We start from the raw sequence: 12,004 nt of genomic DNA on the forward strand, positions 1-12,004 counted from the left end.
TATATATATATATTGGCTCTTATTTTTTAACACATACTGATCTATGATTTGAGATTAGGGCTCAAAACTTAGCTTTTAAAAAGCTCTCCTGGAAATCATAGTTTCCTCTTTCTTCTATTAAAACTAGCCGTAGGATCTGTGGAAGTCTAGATTCCTTTCCTTCTCAAAAGTTTGAAAACATTTTGTTTAAACTCTTAGGGACTACTTAGTTCCCTTATAACTCTTGAGAAGTGAACTCAACTTGATACTCTTTGGTTACTTGAAACTTAACTCTTAAATAATACTTAGTTCCCTTATAGATTTTGAGAAACGAACTCAACTATTTACTCTTTCTTGACTTGAAATTTAAGTCTTTTAAGACAAAGTGAAAACTTTTGTGAAAGACTTTAAAAAACTTTATAAGTTTACTTTGACTTGCTTCTTAACTTCTAGACTTGGCTCTTAACTTCCTTGACTTTGATCTTAACTTCCCTTGAATTGAAGTATGGATTCAAGGATCATGATCTCATGTTTAAGGATGATTCATGATGTTTAGATGTACTTTAGAGTGTTGGAATCAACTACGAAGGAATAGTACATCACTTAGGAACTAATACAAAAAAATAGGGAGAGAATGAGGTCTCCAGGGAGTCGTGGCGCTCTGAGAGGCGCGGGGCGCCAGGGCCTATCGGACAGACCCTGGTCTGGGGCGCTATGAGAGGCGCGCCGCGCCAGGTCCTGTCACACAGAGCCTACCTTGAGGCACTCTGGTAGTTGTGGCGCCACAAGGGCCGTCTGACAGGACCTCCAACTTTTTTCTTCGTTTTTCATCTCTAAACCTTCCTAAACTTCCATGTATTCCACCCCAAACACTTAGGATTCTTAATTAACTTATTACCCAATAGTTTAGACCCGAAAACAGTCTGAAAAGAAGAACCCAAACTACTAGAGATCAACTACACATCAACGAACAAGATTTTACAATGTTTCATTAAGAATTTCATGTTCATCATTCACTAATTAAAAGTTTACTGAACTGAAACAATTTGGTTGTGGGTGAAAGAACCCAACACCAAGTGATCTCACAGACCTGATAGGGATCACCCCCGACAAAATCCACACAACGAAACCTTGGCGCTCTTGCGTCTTCTTCTCCCTTCTCCTCTTTTATCCTTTATTTCAAAGCCCTAGCTTATTTTCTAAGTGCGTAAACTGAATGGGATTGTTTTATACCCCAAAATATTTCCCCAAAACGAAATTAATGATTGACTTAGGAAAAGACCGGAACATCCTTAAGAAATCTGGATTTTGGAACTTCCCCTCAACAGTCCAACTTCCAAAAGTCATATCTCCCTTATACAACCTCAAAAATTCACAAACTTGACATCGTTGGAAAGATCTTCCAACGATCTTTCCATCCATATAAATAAATCACCCAAAAATCCTCCTGAGCTGGAAGTTATAACCATTTGAAAATGACCAAAACACACTTTTGAAATCTGAAAAATTTCCAGATTTCCTTACTTATTTCCGAATTCGATTCTTCTTGTTTATCTTAGCTTAACCTTAGCTAATTCTATACATGAGATTTTACATCTTCATTTTAAGATTAAAAGATTAAAAAATCTTCTTTATTATCTTTAATTATGTGCAAAGAAAAATTAGATGAATAAATTAAACCGGAAGGGTTATGTGGTAATTTATCATTTGTAATATTCAAAGTATGTTTTGAAAGAAAAAGAAGTATAATATCTCGTAACTTGAAATAACCTAATATTTCCTAATATATTTTAAGGGTTTATTAAGGGAAAAGTTACTCCTTATGTCAGTTTTTAGAATATTGAATACGCTTAGGGCTTGGGAGAAAAGAGAAGAGAAGAAGGAGAAAGGAGAAAATACCAAGATTTTGCCGAGATCGTTGAGAGAGTTTCGTCGGGGGTGATCCCTTTTGGGTATGTGAGATCTTTCGATGTTGAGTTCTTCCACTCACACCCAATTTGATTCAATAAGAAATGTTAGTGTTTATTGATTTATGAACATGGAAGTTCTTGATAAACAATGATTTAATTCTTGTTGATGAATTAAAGCATGTCTTTAGTTGTTTCCTTCGTGTTTCGAGCTGTTTTACGAGTCTAAACTATTGGGTAATGGGTATATTAATGATTCTAAGTATTTGGGGGAATATCCATGGAAGTTTTGGAGGTTTAGAGTTGATAATCGGAGAAGAAAAGTAGGAAAACCCGTTTGACAGGCCCTAGGGTGCCGCACATACTAGAGTCCCCCAGGACAGAATCTGTCCGTCGGGCTCAGGCGCACCACACCATCCAGACCGCCTGAGGACAACCTCTGTGCGTCAGGCTCTGGCGCCCTGCGCCTCTCAAAGCGCCAGGGTCCCCCATCTTTCCGTACTAGTTCCTAAGTGATGTACATATTATTCCTAGTTGATTCAAACACACTAAAGTACATCTAACGATCATTAAATCATCCATAAACATGAGATCATGATCCTTGAATCCATAATAAAATTCAAGGGAAGTTAAGATCAAAGTCAAAAGTTAAAAGTCAAGTCTAAAAGTTAAGAAGAAAGTCAAAGTAAATCCCTAGAGCATTCAAGAGTCTTAACAAACATTATAACTTTTTTTTAACGCTCAAGAAATGAGTTGAGCAAAGAGTAAAGAGTTGAGTTAAATTCTGAAAAGCTATAAGGGAAATAAGTATTCCCTAAGAGTTAAGTTTAAGTTAAGCAAAGAGTAAAAAGTTAAGTTCACTTCTCAAGAGTTATAAGGGAACTAAGTAGTCCTTAAATGTTTTCAAACCTTTGAGAAAGAGAGGAAACTAGACTTCCACAGAGCCTATGGCTAGTTTTAGTAAAAGAAGAAGGAAACTATGATTACCAAAAGAGCTTTTGAAGTTAAGTTTGAGCAACTATCTCAGAATAGAGAAGAAGTTATTTTGAAAACATACGAGCTAAGTATTTTAAGAGTAGTATTGAGCAACGATATGATGACGCGAGTTTATATTAACTCAAGTCTCCATAAACCATGTAACCAACATGGAGAGATAAAAGATCATACTTTTTAGATGATTCCTTAGTGCTTTTTTAGCATAGACTAGTGGATCCACTTAGTAGTTTAGGTTCTATACTGATGACAAGATATAGAACGGTCCTCTTGAAACGTGATGTACTACATCTACCATCACTTAGGATGATAGTGATGGTTGTCGGTTAGAGAATCTCCCACACAAACTATATTATTTTCATATATAAGTAAATTGAGTTTATTATTGTTTATCTGTAAGGAACTAAGTATTTTCACTGTTTTATAAGCTTTCCTTATATTGCATACATCTTCACTATTTTATATTGAGTTATGACTTCTTGAGTTGAGCAGAGTCAAGGTAAGTTCATTGTTACTCTTTTCAAGCCTTATAGTTATGTTTAGCATTCCAACTCACATACTCGTACAGTTAATGTACTGATGCTTGTTGGCATGCATCGTCTTATGATGCAGACACAGGTAACGAGGATCAGCACGCATCTCTTCGTTGATCCAGTTTGAGCTCCAGAGTCAGTGGTGAGCCTCCTCGCATTTCGGAGGATATTTTTATTGCTTTCTAGTTAGTTCATTAGAATGTTGTGGGGTTTGTCTCAACATTCATCTCAGTCATTTCTTAGAGGCTTCATATATAGATAATCAATTATTTTGTTCAGTTCGATGTCTCTTTTATCTTACATTTCAGATGCTTTAACTTTGAGACTCAAGTGCCATTTTTGCTAGATTATTACATTTGAAGTATTTTCCCTTGAAAAGGTTCTTTATTGTTACATTAAGTTAAGTTAAGTCTTCCGCTGAGTTAAGTAAGTCAGGCCAAGGGTTCGCTCGAGGCCAACGATGCTCACCGAATGTCAGTCCCGCCCAGGGTGCAGGCTTGGGGCATGACAAACTTGGTATCAGAGCACAGAGTTCAAAATTCCTAGGGAGTCTGTGAAGCCTTGTCCATAGAGTCTTAGTCAATAGTGTGAAGCGCGTCATATCTATGATTATAAGGCTACAATATTTTTGAATGTCTCACTTCTTTCATATTTTTCTTCATGTGTTATAGTTTATCCCTAAAAATCTCTCTCTGACTCGTGCTTGCGCGTATTTCAATGATTTACAATGCCTCCAAGAAGAGTAGCGAGAGGTCGTCTTACCAGAAGAAATCTTGAGGAACAAGAGTTACCGAATGCACCTGATGTGCAACTGCAAGGAGAAGTCACAAATACTGAGTTCCATGAAGCTACCCGGATGTTGAGTCTAGTTGTGACAAACCAAGTGGGGCAAAAAAGAGTAGATCGACAAGAAGGGGCTGACACTTCAAGGATTCGGGAATTCTTGAGGATGAATCCCCCAAGCTTCACTAGTTTGAACATTGTTGATGATCTGAAAAACTTTATTGAAGAGTTGAAGAATGTATTCGATGTGATGCATGTGGTTGGCGTTGAGAAAGTTGAGTTAGAACCTGGTTTGATAAATGGAAGGAATGTAGAGTTGAGGATGCACTGCGTCCAAGTTGGGCTTGCTTTGAAGAAGCCTTCTTGAAGCGTTTCTTTCCCCGAGAAATTAATGATGCAAAGGTACGGGAGTTCCTTACCGTGAGGCAGGACTCCCTGAGTTTACACGAGTATAAGTTAAAATCCACCCAATTGTCTCGCTATGCTCTGGATATGGTTAAGTATATGAGGAGCATAATAAGTTTGTCGCTGGTTTGGGTCGTGCTTAAAGCAAAGAAGGTAGGGCTGCATTGTTGATTGGCGATATGGACATATCCAGGCTAATAGTCTATGTGCATCAAGTTGAAGAGAAAAGCTGAGCGACAAAGAAGAGTATAGAAACAAGAAGGCCAAGATCGGGAATGAGTCTTGGCAACAGAAAGGTGGTTCGAGTCGACCACAAATTTAGAAACAGAAATGGCATGCACCATCATCTACTAGTGCACCTGCACCAAGAAACAGAGGTGAGTATAAGGGTCAGAATTGGCAGAACTACAATGCTAGACCATCCCAATCCCAAGGTAGTGTGGCACAAGGTGGTAGTTGGGCTCCTGCTTAAGGTAGGTGTTGTAGAAACCACGCTGGTAAGTATCATGATAACTTGTCGGGTTGCTTCATATGTGGTCGAGAGGGACATTACATGAAATATTGTTCTAAGAGTATGCAAGGAGGTTGAAATCCGCGCAATAGAGCCCAATCCTCATCAGTTGCAACACAAAACAGGCACCAAGAGGAGCCACTTCCGATACTGGCAAAGGGGAAAATTGGCTCTATGCAATTACTAGCTGCCAAGAGAAAGAGAACTCCCCAGATGTTGTCACGGGTATGATCAAAGTCTTTACTTTTGATGTTTATGATTTGTTAGACCAAGGAGCAAGTTTATCTTTTGTAACTCCTTATGTTTCAAATCAATTTGAGATTCTTCCTGAAAAACTTTGTGAACCCTTCTATGTTTCCACACCTGATGGAGAGTCTATTCTAGCGGAAAGAGTCTATCGCGTTTGTCCAATTTCCATCAATCACAAGAATACCATGGCTGATCTAGTAGAACTACATATGGTAGATTTTGATGTCATTCTAGGTATGGATTGGTTTCATGCCTGTTATGCGTCAATAGATTATAGGATTCGAGTTGTGAAGTTTCAAATTCCTAATGAGCCAGTCATAGAGTGGAGCAGTAGCTCAGCAGTGCCTAATGGTCGTTTCATTTCGTACCCTAAGGCAAGAAAGTTAGTCTCAAAAGGGTGTATCTATAACTTAGTTCGAGTTAATCACTCAAGTGCTAAGATACCTTCCCTTCAGTCAGTTTCTATAGTTAGTGAGTTTCCAAAAGTCTTTCCTGATGATCTACCAAGAGTCCCTCCCGAAAGAGAGATAAACTTTGGCATATACATCATCCCAAATACTCGTCCTATCTCTATTCCACCATACAGAATGTCACTAGTAGAGTTAAAATAGCTAAAAGAACAATTGAAATATTTGTTAGATAAAGGCTTCATTCGACCAAGTGTCTCACCTTGGGGTGCTCTAGTCTTGTTTGTGAGAAAGGAGGATGGTTCACTTAAGATTTGTATAGACTACCACCAATTGAATAAGGTGACCATCAAGAATAAATATCCTCTTGAAAAGATAGATAATCTTTTCGACCATCTTCAGGGTGCTTCTTGCTTCTCAAAAATTGATCTCAGATCAGGTTACTATCACTTGAAAGCTAGGGAATGTGATATTCCAAAGACAACTTTTAGAATAAGATATGGCCATTATGAGTTTTAGGTTATGTCCTTTGGTTTGACAAATGCACCTGCAGAGTTCATGGATCTTATGAACAGAGTCTTCAAACCTTATTTAGATCTGTTTGTCATCGTCTTCGTTAATAACATACTGGTTTATTCAAGGAATGAAGCAGATCATGCTAGTCACGTCAGGATTGTTCTACAGACTCTAAAAGATAAGAAGCTATATGCAAAATTCTCCAAGTGTGAGTTTTGGCTTGAGTTTGTGGCATTCTTGGGTCACATTATTTCTGGTGATAAGATTAGAGTTGACACCTAAAAGATACAAGCAGTTCAGAGTTGGCCTAGACCCACATCTCCAATAGACATAAGGAGTTTCTTGGGTTTAGCTGGCTATTATAGAAGGTTTGTTGAAGGATTTTCATCTATCTCATCTCCTTTGACCAATCTAACTCAGAAGACAGTCAAGTTTCAATGGTCTGAAGTTTGTGAGAAAAGATTTCAGGAATTGAAAAAGAGATTGACTACCGTTTCGGTTTTGACCTTACCAGATAGTACTCAAGGTTTTGTGGTGTATTGAGATGCATCAAGAATTGGCTTGGGTTGTGTGTTGATTCAGAATGGCAAGGTTATAGCTTATGCCTCCCAATAGTTGAAGATTCATGAGCAGAATAATCCAACTCATGACTTATAATTGGTTGCAGTAGTTTTTGCTCTAAAGATATGGCGTCACTACTTGTATGGTGTTCATGTGAACATATTCACTGACCACAAGAGCCTACAATATGTGTTCACTCAAACAGAGCTAAATCGAACACAGAGAAGGTGGTTAGAATTACTCAAGGATTATGACATGAGTATTCTTTAGCATCCAAGTAAGGCTAATGTAGTTGTTGATGCTTTAAGCAGGTTATCCATGGGGAGTACCGCCCATGTTGAAGAAAAAAAGAGGGAGTACTAAAGATATGCACAGAATTGCATGTCAGGGAGTCATACTTATGTATTCCACAGAAGGAGGAATAGTGGTGACCAATGGAGCTAAGTCATCATTAGTGTCAAAGGTGAAAAAGAAGCAAGATCAAGATCCCATTTTGCTTGATTTAAAGAAAAGTGTTCATAAGCAAAGAGTATTGACTTTTGAACAAGGAGGATATGGTGTGTTGAAGTACCAAGGCAGATTATGTGTACCTAAGGAAGACGGACTGCAAGAGAGAATCTTGGAAAAGACTTATAGCTCCAGATATTTCATTCATCCGGGTTCCACCAAGATGTACCACGATTTCAGAGAGGTATATTGGTGGGAAGGCATGAGGAAAGATATTGTTGAGTTTGTTGCCATGTGCTCAAATTGTCAGCAAGTGAAAGTAGAGCACTAAAGACCTAGAGGTTAGGCTCAGACTATAGAACTTCCGGAATGGAAGTGGGAGATCATTAACATGGACTTCATCACAGGCTTGCTAAGATCTCGCAGGCAGCGTGACTCTATTTGGGTGATTGTCGATAGAATGACAAAGTCATCCCATTTTTTTGCCCATAAAGACTACATATTCAGACGAGGAATATGCTATGATGTACCTTCAAAAGGTTGTGAGACTTCATGGAGTTCTGGTCTCCATTATTTCAGATAGAGGTGCAATTTACTGCTCAGTTCTAGAAATCTTTCCATAAAGGTTTGGGTTAAAAGGTGAACTTAAGCACTGCTTTTCACCCTCAGACAGATGGACAAGAAGAGCGTACTATTCAGACCTTAGAAGATATGTTGAGATCTTATGTGATCAACTTCAAAGGAAATTGGGATGATCACATACCTTTCATTGAGTTTGCTTACAACAACAACTACCATTTGAGCATCCAAATGGCTCCATATGAGGCTCTTTATGGGAGAAGGTGCAGATCTCTAATTGGATGGTTCGAAGTTGGTGAAGCAGGGCTGATAGGACCATATCTAGTTCACCAAGCTATGGAGAAGGTGAAAGTGATTCAAGAGAGGTTGAAAACGGCATAGAGTCGCCAAAAGTCCTACACAGATGTTAGGAGAAGGACATTAAAGTTTGAGGTGGATGATTGGGTATATCTGAAAGTTCACTCATGAAGGGTGTTATGAGGTTTGGTAAGAAGGGAAAACTTAGTCCCCGATATATTGGTTCTTATAGAATCTCCAAGAGAGTGGGAAATATGACTTATGAGTTAGAGCTGCCCCAAGAGTTAGAAGTGGTTCATCCAGTATTCCATATGTCTACATTGAAGACATGCAAAAGATGATCCTTCATTAATTGTACCAACTGAGAATGTTGGGATTAAGGATTACTTTTCCTATGAGGAGATTCCGGTTCAAATTTTGGATCGTTAAGTTCGCAAGTTGAGAACAAAGGAAGTTGCATCAGTCCAAGTCCTTTGGAGGAATCAGTTTGTTGAAGAAACAACTCGGGAAGTTTAAGAGGATATGAAGAAGAGGTATCCACATATCTTCGAATCCGGAGAGAATGCAAATCATTAAGGTACTAAATTCTCCACTTAGCACTTTATGAGTCTATGTGTAAGCAGGTTGTTATTTGCTTTTGTTGTTGAGTGCTTCAATAATATTACCACCCTTAGCTTAGTGAAAGAGTTTTCATTCGAGGACGAATGTTCCCAAGGGGGAGATATTCTAACATCTCGTAACTTGAAATAACTAATATTAAGATAAGAAACCAAGAATAATCATTTTTTGAAATAAATAGGGAAATCTGGAAAAAATTTGTAAGTGTAAAAGTGATGTTTTTGGTCATTTTCAAAACGGCTATAACTCCCAGATCAGAAAAAATAAGAGTCAGATCTTTATATGGTTGCAAATCCCTTGAAGAGATCTTTCGAATTCCTCCAAGTGTGCGAAATTTCAATATCGTATGAGTGAGATATGCCTTTCGGAAGTTGGTTGTTGGATAGAGAAGAATCCAATCCGGATTTTAGTAAGGGTAAAGTAGTCTTTTCACCCTACTATTTCCTAATCTATTTTAAGGGTTTATAAAGCACAAATTTAAACCATAAGTCAGTTTTTAGAATATTGCATACGCTTAGGGCTTGGGAGAAAAGAGAAGAGAAGAAGGAGAAAGGATAAAAGACAAAGATTTTGCCGAGATCGTTGAGAGAGTTTCATCAGGGGTGATCCCTTTCAGGTACGTAAGATTTTTCAATGTTGGGTTCTTCCACCCACACCCAATTTGATTCAATTTAGAAAGCTAGGTGTAGATTGATTTATGAACATGGAAGTTCTTGATGAACAATGGTTGAATTCTTGTCGGTTGTATTGTAGCATGCCTTTAGTTTATTGATCCATGTTTTCAGGCTATTATACGAGCCTAAACTATTCGGTATTGAGTATATTAATGATTATAAGTGTTCAGAGAATATCAATGGATGTTTGGAAGGTTTAGAGTTGAAATTCAAAGAAGAAAAAGCAGAAAACCCGTCTGACAGACCCTGGGGCGCTATGCCTACGAGAGCCCCTCAGGACAAACAATGTCCATCAGGATCTGGTATGTCGCGCCAACTAGAGTGCCTGAGGACAGCCTTTGCCCATCAAGCTCTGGTTCCCCACGCCTCTTAGAGCGACAGGATCACCTGGAGATCCCAGTCCTCCCCCATCTTATCGTACTAGTTCCTAAGTGATGTACCAATTATTCCTAGTTGATTCCAACACTCTAAAGTGCATCTAGACATCATGAAATCATCCATAAACATGAGATCATGGTTCTTGAATCCATAATACAATTAAAGGGAAGTTAAGATCAAAGTCAAAGAAATTAAGAATCAAGTCTAAAAGTTAAGAACCAAGTCAAAGTAAGTTCCTAAATCATTCAAGAGTCTTAACAAACATTTTAACTTTGTTTCAAAGCTTAAGAAATGAGTTGAGGAAAGAGTATAGAGTTGATTTAAATTCTCAAAAGGTATAAGAGAACTAAGTATTCCCTAAGAGTTAAGTTTCAAGGTAAGCAAAGAATAACAAGTTGAGTTCATTTCTCAAGAGTTATACGGGAACTAAGTAGTCTCTAAGAGTTTAAACAAAATATTTTCAAAATTTTGAGAAAGAGACGAATCTAGACTTCCACAGAGCCCATGACTAGTTTTAGTAAAAGAAGAAGGAAACTATGATTTCCAAGAGAGCTTTGAAGCTAAGATGAGCAACTATCTCAAACTAGAGAAGAAGTTGTTTTAGAAACATATGAGCTAAGTATTTTGGGAGTAGTATTGAGCATCGATATGGTGATGCGAGTTCATATTGACTCAAGTATCCATAAACCATGTAGCCAACATGGAGAGATAAAGGATCATACTTTTTAGATGATTCCTTAGTGCTTTTTAGCATAGACTAGTGGATCCACTTAGTAGTTTAGGTTCTATACCGATGGCGAGGTATAGATTTGTCCTTTTGCAACGTGAGGTAATACGTTGTACCATCACTTAGGCTCATTGTGATGGTTGTCGGTTAGAGAGTCTCCCACAAAAATTATTTTACTTTCATATAGGAGTAAAGCTGAGTTTATTATTGTTTATCTTTAATGAACTAAGTTTATACACTGCTTATAAAATTTCCTTATATTGCATACGTCTTTACTGCTTTATATTGAGTTATGACTTCTTGAGTTGAGCAGAGCCAAGGTAAATTCATTTTTACGCCTTTTAAGCCTTATGGTTGTGTTTAGCATTCCAACTCGCATACTCTTACATTAAATGTACTGATGCTAGTTGGCCGGCATCGTCTTATGATGTAGACACAAGTAACGAGGATCAGCATGCAACGCTTCTTTGATCCTGTTTGAGCTACAAAGTCAGTGGTGAGCCTCCTTGCATTCCGGAGGATATTTTTATTGCTTTCTAGTTAGTTCAATAGAATGTTCTGGGGTTTGTCCGAACATTCATCTCAGTTTTTTTAAAGGCTTCATAGACAGATAGTGAATTAGATTGTTCAGTTTGATGTCTCTTTTATCTTACATTTCATATGCTTTAACTTTGAGATTCAAGTGTCATTTGGGATACATTATTACAAATTTGGAGTATTTTCCCTTGAAAAGGTTTTTTACTGTTATATTAAGTTAAGTTATACAGGCCAAGTGTTCGCTCGAGGCCAGCAATGGTCACCGAGTGTCAGTCCAGCCCAGGGGTAGGCTCAGGGCGTGACAAGAAGTAAAAGATTATTGAATAAGACAATGAAATCATATTGGATAGCTAAAAGTGCAAAATCTAGTTTAAAATAAATTATGTTCTGATGGAGTATCACATGTATTTATATTTATATATGATAAATAATGTTACTTTATATTGACTGGTAAAGTAGTTGACCACTTTATTTGTACTTATCCATATTGATAAATGTTTAATATTTTTATTGTTAATAAAAGGCAACTACATATACTATCTAGTGTTATAAATTTTAAAAAGTAAAATTTAATCAATATATCATAACACATTAATTCAAATAAAGAATTCGAAGATCCGTAAATCTTTAAATTCTTGTATTTGTAATGTATGTAATTAAGAGTTCTATATTGAAATAGCCTTAATGCAAGGATCCTTTTAATTTGATTAGATTTATTCCTTCTCATTGCTGCAAAATGAAGGGAATATATCAATTCATTGAATGTACAAGTATGTAATATAGTTGGATAGCAATTAACTGAACTAAAAGTTTGAAGGTAATTCAACTTAAATATATTATAAATTATGATAAAATATCATTTAATCTCTTATTATATATATATATATATATATATATATATAT

At 37.2% G+C, this 12,004-nt stretch overlaps 1 pseudogene; it reads left to right on the forward strand.

The window, feature by feature from the left end:
* The first annotated feature begins 4,139 nt into the window (after positions 1–4,139).
* On the forward strand, positions 4,140–8,251 carry LOC107003868 (annotated as a pseudogene).
* Positions 8,252–12,004: the final 3,753 nt, after the last annotated feature.

The sequence above is a fragment of the Solanum pennellii genome, chromosome 11, assembly GCF_001406875.1.
Source record: "Solanum pennellii chromosome 11, SPENNV200".
Classification (NCBI taxonomy): Eukaryota; Viridiplantae; Streptophyta; class Magnoliopsida; order Solanales; family Solanaceae; genus Solanum; species Solanum pennellii.